The 7,869-nt window shown below is 49.0% G+C and overlaps 1 non-coding gene across 1 annotated transcript; it reads left to right on the forward strand.

Annotated features, from left to right (window-relative positions):
• Positions 1–723: 723 nt before the first annotated feature.
• TRNAQ-CUG (transfer RNA glutamine (anticodon CUG)) lies at positions 724–795 on the forward strand. The gene has a single exon. It is a non-coding gene; the product is annotated as a tRNA-Gln (tRNA).
• The last annotated feature ends 7,074 nt before the right edge of the window (positions 796–7,869 follow it).

The following is a 7,869-nucleotide window of genomic DNA, read 5'->3' on the forward strand; positions in this document are numbered from 1 at the left end:
TTGTGGCCTCCACAGCGTGTGGTTGATTTTGAGTTGCCACAGGTGAGTATGGTCTGGTCTGTCTGAGTGTTAGACATAAATGTTAAACATGGTTGATTATTTCCTATTGTAAATCTAACAAATATACGTTTGCTTTAAGAAAAAATTGCAACAACAAAAACCCCCAGAGGTGTATGAAGAAGAAAAAGAAAGTTCTCCTGCCTCCCAATCCCACTCCACAGCTGACACATCAGTATACATATACAATGCGTAAGAGGCAGTGTTGGCTTTGGGATGTGATGGCTGCTATGTGCCAAGGGACCCAGGAAGTTCCAAGTCCTGCCCTGAGGACTTCCCTGCCCTCATCTGCCCTCTCTGGGCAATGGGAAAAGTGTGAAGGCAAGGAGAAGGAAAGTAAGGCTATTATTTGCAGAAATTTCAGCTCAGGACAGGAGGCTGGTAAACTGAGGCAGAATATGTGGCTTATGAGGGAGGCTTCAAGGGCTCTTCCCTGGCCCTGAGCGCAAGAGTGGATTTGACCTCATTTTCTGAGGTGACAAGAAGTCAATCAAAGAAGAGGGGCCGAGAGGAAGCAAGACGGTCGACCACCCACGCAGGTCAACTTTACTCGAGTCTTTTCGGATGAGTGGAAGAAATGTCTTGGGATTGTCGGCAGGAACTAGGGACATTGAAGGAGCGCTGATCCACCCACTCTGGGGAGCCCCAAGGGGCGGCCCCAGTGCGGGTTCCATGGTGTAAGAGTGAGCACTCTGGACTCTGAATCCAGCGATCCGAGTTCAAATCTCGGTGGGACCTTGGCCTTCCCTTTAGGACGACGGCCGTTTTTTACTCCTCAAACGAGGTGTGGCGCCCCCGTCGCGTCCTGCTGTCGGGAGAGGAAGGGTCTGGTCCCGGGAAGGCAGCCCCGCGGCCCCGCGCTGCTCCGGTCGCGCCTCCCTCCTGCTCCCGCCGCCGGCCGCGCCTCGCCTCCGTGTCCCCCGCGCTCTCCCGTCTCCTCCTCGGGAGTCGGGGACCTGGACACCGGGTTCTGCGAGGGGCCGGGTCCACAGGGACAGGGCAGGCGTATCGGGTGACCGAGCCTGCGGTGCCCCCGCTGGCCCCGTGCAGCTCTGCACGGCGCTGGGCCTCGGGGGCCCCGGCCCCGCCGCCAAGGGGCCCGGCGACCGAGCCAGTGCCACCTCCTCCTGGGGGTCACCCTCGGGCCTTGGGGAGGGCGGGCAAAAGGCAGAGGCGGCGTCCACTCCGTCCCGCACCACGAGGGGTCTTCGCACGGCCCGTCTCGTCGCCGGACCCGTCGTCTCCGGGAGAGGAAGAGTCCGCGGGAGGCGCTGTGAGGCGGCGGCGGGCGCGGCCATTGGCGATGGTGACTGAGTCCTGGGGTCGGCGGTTCGAGACCTGAGTTGGAAGCTCTGTAATTTATTTCAACGGCCTATTTCAGTCAGAATTTTCATTTATTCTATCCTAACTGACTGAGATTTCGGTCAGAATTTCTAGCTCCTAAGTCTCCATCGGATGCTCAAGGCCGCCGTCACACTCGACTTCGGAACCTGACTCCAGGGACTCTCCTCCTTCCGTCCCCGGCTCCGCGGGAACCAGGACTCCGCGCCTGGGATCCCCGCGCCCGTGGAGACCAGGGCTCCCTGGCCCGCGGCCGAAGGTCAGCCGAGCCGGAGCAGCTCCGAGCCCCGGGCCCGCGGGCTCCCCTCCGTCCCGCCGCGCCTCGGCTCCGCGGGGAAGACGCCCGAGCCCTCCCGCTCCGTGGGGACGCGCGGGGCAGGGCGACGACGGGCCTGCTCGGCGAGCCACGGCGCTCTCCTCCGGGCGCTGCGGGGCGTCTCCGCGTTTCTGTTCTGGAACTTTCGGCGGTGACAAGGGACGGGAAACCGTGGCCGTCTGTTGGAGGCTCCACTTCGGAGGACGTGAAAAGAAAGAGGCGTGGGGCCGCACACGAGAGCCGAGGAAGGGCGAGAGGCAGGGCAGGGCGGAGAATGGCCCAGAAGAAGGGAGAAAGCAGGGCATGGGCGGGAGAGGAGCCGGGCGACCCCAGCAGCGGCATCGGTCGCTGGGTTTGGGCGACGGCCGCCCCGTCCCGATCCGCCCGCGACGCCGGCTCCGCCGGAAATCGCCAAGCTGCTGGCTGGCCTGTGTGCTCGCCAAGTTTCCTTGCCCGGTGGGGTCCGGAGGGGTGAGCAGGGCCAGGTCGGTTTGCACGTGGGCGGAAGCCGAGTCAGGGGCCTCGCCGGCTCCCGCGGAGATGAGCGGCGGGTAGGGAAAGGCGCCAGCTCCTTTTCCCTTTGCGGGCCGGTCTGCAGGGCCTGGGGTGGAAGACTTGAAAACCCAGCGGCCACAGGATTGATTTAGAGATAAGGAGATAAACAGCCAAATAGTTGGTTACGGGAGTTGGAAGTGGTTATCCCTGGAGAGAGGAAATGTGAGAGGGGATGGGGGGGGCTACTGTTTTCCATAACAAGCTTTTGGGCATATGCGACTTTGATAAAAATTTATACTAAATAGGAAATATAATTTGTTTCTATCTATGATCTTTTTAAGGTGCGTCGTTGATATTTTGAATTTAAATTTTTATGTAGTCGTCACTAAAGATTCTGGGTTGTGTGTCATGTGTAGAAATGTCCTCCACCGTAAAACTGTAAATTTTTTATTGGGGGCAGTGTTGACGTAAGGAGTTGGATCATTTACTCCCCTTTTAATGAGCTGAAGAGACGAGCTAATCAACTTCCAGATCCTCCTCGCCCAGGAGATTCCGGCTGGCCAGAGAGGATTACTTCACTCTCCCTAGGAGGGTCCACAGCCACAGAAAAGTATCACTGATGTAACTTAAATAAAATTGGTTTCATCACACCCAGTCTTGATGCAGTGTCGCTCCCAAAATACAAGAGCTAACGTTCAATGATTATATTTTTGCAAAGTGCCATGTGCCAGGCATCATCTACAAGTGGTACATGTGGTTTCCTCATTTAATCCTTACAACAGGCCTATATCCTATCATCGTCCTCATTTTACATATGAGACAACTGAGACACGGAAAGGTTAAGTAACCTGTCCAGTCACTCAGCCCACTGCGTGGTGTTTGAAAGCAGGAATCTGAGCCCAAGGCAGCCTGGCTCCAGAAGATATGCTCAGAACCACTGTGTTTATACTGCTCCTAATAAAAGAGAAATACAAATGGTAAAAATGCCGGACAAGAAATTTAAGTCTATATATTTCTTTTGGGAAAACTAAACACTGAGGAGGAATCATGTAACAGGCATACAACTGTCCTAAAGATCCTCATGACCCGTCTGCCTCCCAAACATCCTTCGTATCCCAACAGCTGCTCCCCCCAAATCTTCAACTTAAACACAATTCCTGCCGGAACTGGGTTTTTCCTCCCCTTTACGTTTTCCTCTCACCTACCCCACACCTCTTCCATATCTATTCTGTTCTTTTCCTTCCAGGTCATTCATTTTTTAAATTTAAATATATGGAAAACATATAAAAAAGAAGATAAGCGGTCACCTGGGATTAACTACTGTTAACATCTTTACAGGTTTTTCTTCAAATCTATTTTTTAAGTTATTCCATATCTTTTTGCAAAAATTATACCTGCTTATTATGCAAAATTCAAATGATACAGAAAATGCAAAATGTGTAAAATTTTGAAACATCTTACCTTCAAAAATAACTTTTGTTAACGTTAAGTAAATATTGATGAAGTCACTTTTGGTATATCTACAGAGAGAAGACTATATATAGATATGCTTTTGTAAAATTGAGCTCTTATATGGTTCTATTTGTATTTAAAAGTATTTGATTAACTGGTGCATGAATTTAGCTGAAGAAAAAGACACTAAAACAAAAATGAAGAAATTGAATTTCCAATCAAATTGTTCACCACAAGAGAGATACCCTCTAAGGCCAATAATAATGATTATTATTATCATCATTAAATTAAAGCAAGACATTAAAATTTGGAATGATTTTTCTTATTATGTTTTTTTTTGTGTGTGAGGAATATCAGCCCTGAGCTAACATCCATGCCAATCCTCTTTTTACTGAGGAAGACTGGCCCTGAGCTAACATCTATTGCCAATCCTCCTCCTTTTTTTTTTTTGTTTTCCCTTTTTTTCCCCAAAGCCCCAGTAGATAGTTGTATGTCATAGTTGCACATCCTTCTAGTTGCTGTATGTGGCACACCGCCTCAGCATGGCCGGACAAGCGGTGCATCGGTGAGCACTCAGGAATCGAACCCAGGCTGCCAGTAGCAGAGCGCACGCACTTAACCGCTAAGCCACGGGGCCAGCCCCACTTATTACTTTTTAAAATCATGTTTCTTAAGGTGTAATTTGTAAATAATACAATGCATCCATTTCAAGTTTGATGGCTTGTTAACAAATGGATGCACCCATGTAACCACTACCCTGTTCAAGAAGAAGGAATATTTCCATTACTCCAAAATGTCCCCTTGTCCCCCTTTGCAGTTAATCACCCCCCACTCCCTGTCCCAGGCAGTCAATGATCTAGTGCCACAATTATACTCATGCACCTCTTGGTGGACATTTGAATTGTTTCCAGTTTGGGGACTGTTATAAACAAAGGTGGTACGAACAAGTCCCTTTTGTGGGAATATGTTTTATAAATTCCACTTTAAATTTTTTATTCTTTAATACCAACTTATTTTGTGAATGGATGCTACATTGAGAAATACAAAATTCCCTCCAATGTTACAAAGGCCTGAAGCAGCAGTCCACACACTTTTCTTTATATTTCATAATTAAGAGGAAAAAAACTTATCTTGGAGAGTTTCCTATCAGGACACACTTGATATAAGCCACACAAATATTATGCTAGGTATATCATTAGATTATCTCATTTAATCTATTTCAAAACCAAAGGAGCTGGCTCAAGGTCAAACAGAAGGCAAGTGGTGGCGCCAGGACCGGAAGGTAGGCCTCCCAGAAGTCACGCTCCTAACCACAGGCTGAACTTATTCCTAACGTCTTTGTAATCACCGCGGTGTGTCTGATAGGCCTGGAAACCAGTATCCAAGCAGTTTCTGGTCACAGTACTGGTCTGGTCCACTCCTTTTGGTCAGAAGCTCCTCGATCAGGGATCCGGAGCATAACAGGGCCGACAGCCTCATGACTAAGGAAATCTGTTAAATACTCTAAACATTCACATTTTCTCACCAGTAAGGCACTGAAAGTTGACTTCGGTCTTGGTTAGGATATTTTATATTTGAGCAAGGAAACCTCCAGCTGCTGGGGAGAAGAGAAGTTCATGGCTCTTCTTCATCAAAGTAGATCAGTCTGTAGGACGTAGGACTTCTTTCAATGTCCTGAATGCTCGATTGGCATCTTGTGCTGTTTAGTCGGTTTTCTTTGGACATGCCCTTGTGTACCACCCACATTCCACCGCCACTGCCACTGCCCCAGCCCCACGCAGGTCTCAGTAGCTTCTGGGGCTGAGTGGATCTATGAGCAGCTTCCCCAAGGTTGCCATGAGGGGGCACGATAGTCCTTCCCTCAGGGGCCCACCTTTTCTGTTTGGCCAGGTGGTTTCTATTTGCCAGGACTTTGTGGATCAGAAGTGAAAGTGAGTGAAGTAAGAGAATAAACATATCCTGGGAAAGAGGTTGGCAAAATGCCCACAACTGCCAACGCTGGATCTGGGGTTTTCTTCTAAATTGTAGTTCAGTTGTTACCGAACTCAAACACAGGTTTGTTTACCTGCTGCACAAGAGGGTCAATAACCAGAGCGCCAGGCTTGTGGCAAGGAAAGAGGTTCACTATCGAAAGGCAGCCAGAGGAGGAGATGGGAGTTATAACTCAGATGTACTCCCTGGGAGGGAAAAAGGTAGGAGTTTTTATCTGGGTTTTTAGGGAGGGGAGTGGGAGCATGTGCTGGGGTTTTACGTAGGGAAGGAGGAGTATGTGGCCTTGCTGGTTGGTGTCTTCCAACCAGTCTGCATTTGGCCTTGAAGACTGAATTTCTTTTCCCTTGACTGTTTGGACTTTCATCTTCAGCCTGTGTTTGGGCTTGTGAGGCAGAATCTTGATGGCCAGACCTTGACTTTCTGGGAAAGACAGCTCACTCACACACTAAGGAGGGACAGAAAGACCTGGTTAGTTTTGAACAACAGCTGATTATGCTGAGTATGCACAGCTGCAGTTAACAAAGCTTATCTCAAAGGTTTTTTTTTCCTCTTCTTCTAGCCCAGGGAAGGTTTTTCAACTTCTTCCTTCTCAGTTCCATAATATCCTAGCACTTTCAGATACCGAAAAAACAAGTTACTTATGACAGTAGCAGAATGGGTGGGGGTTACTATTCCTACTGCCATATACAGAGAAGGGATACTAAGGAAGCTTCCTAATTTGCCAGGCTACTGAAGCATGGCAGATGCAAATTGGAGGCTGAGAACTCACTCCTGTTGTCTGCCTGTGGAGGTAATAAGAGAGGGCCTGAGAGAAGAGGTAGGGGGAAGAGGAAGCTGGAGGCAGACATACGAAGAGGCTGCTTTGGGGTGGGAAGGAAGGATGGGTGAGGTGGTATACAGGGAATTGGCTTGTGTAAGGGAGGGAGACAAATCCTCTACCCTCTGGGTCCTTCTGGCTGGGGTACAAATTAAATTGACATGAGACAGAATAACAGGAGAAAATAAAACAAAGCTTTATAACATGTACACACGTGAGAGACTCAGGAAAACTGAACAAGTCTACAAAATGCTGGAGGCTCTCATCTTAAATACCATCTTCAGCTAAAGACAAAGGAGGATGTTGGGGGTAGTGGTTTGTGACTTCAAAGGGGAGGCAATTCACATGGAAATGGAAAAGCAAATGTTTGGTAAACAGAACTTTGATGGGCTTAGCAGGGACTCTCTCAGTCTATCAATACCCAGAGTTATCCATGGTGATGGCCCATCCTGGGGACAGGCCGTTTATCTTAAATTCTTTTAGGCAGTTAGAGAGAAGGCCAAAGTTTCTTTCAGAGTTTTTTGTTATTAAAAATAATCAAGCCAAGGGGCCGGCCCGGTGGCGCAAGCGGTTAAGTGCGCGCGCTCCGCTGCGGCGGCCCGGGGTTCGCTGGTTCGGATCCCGGGCGTGCACCGACGCACTGCTTGGTAAGCCATGCTGTGGCGGCGTCCCATATAAAGTGGAGGAAGATAGGCACTGATGTTAGCCCAGGGCCGTCTTCCTCAGCTAAAAACGAGGAGGATTGGCGGATGTTAGCTCAGGGCTGATCTCCTCACAAAAAAAAAAAAAAAAAAAAAATAATCAAGCCAAGGCAAAGAGACACATTTTGGGGTGGCCATTTCTGATCCCCCACACTAGCAATGGCCATAAGGTGTGGAAGCAAGCAAGGCAGCTGATGCTCAAGAAATGAAGTCTGAGGAAAGATTTGATATTTAAAGGGCAGAAGATGGGTAGGCAGGCTGCCTAGTTTCAGCCTCTCACAAGATGGGCAGATGAGAAACTGGTCACAGGTCCTCCCAATACTTCCTACAGTGTGTTCCTGGGAGGAACAGACATCCTGGCAAGACTCAGGTCTGACTGCAGTTCTGACCTGTGTGGCTTATACAAGCAAGATGTCCCGGGCACCGGGGCAGAGCCATTTCCCACAAAAGATAAGCATGTTATGTCTTCAGCTGAATGGGGACAACACTTACAACAGTTATGTGTTGTTTCTACCTCACACCATGTTATGAGAGGTTCGGGGATTCGATCGGAGACGTAAAAGAAACTTTCCACTCCAAACAAACGGAATGAAGGTATTTTATTATATAGAGGATAGTAAAGGCAATAGTCCGCAAACAGATCAGAATAGGTCAAATAATAAGAGGGAAAAAACACCAGCTCGACTGGAAAGGGAAAA

The sequence above is a fragment of the Diceros bicornis genome, chromosome 4 (genome assembly GCF_020826845.1).
Source record: "Diceros bicornis minor isolate mBicDic1 chromosome 4, mDicBic1.mat.cur, whole genome shotgun sequence".
NCBI lineage: Eukaryota > Metazoa > Chordata > Mammalia > Perissodactyla > Rhinocerotidae > Diceros > Diceros bicornis.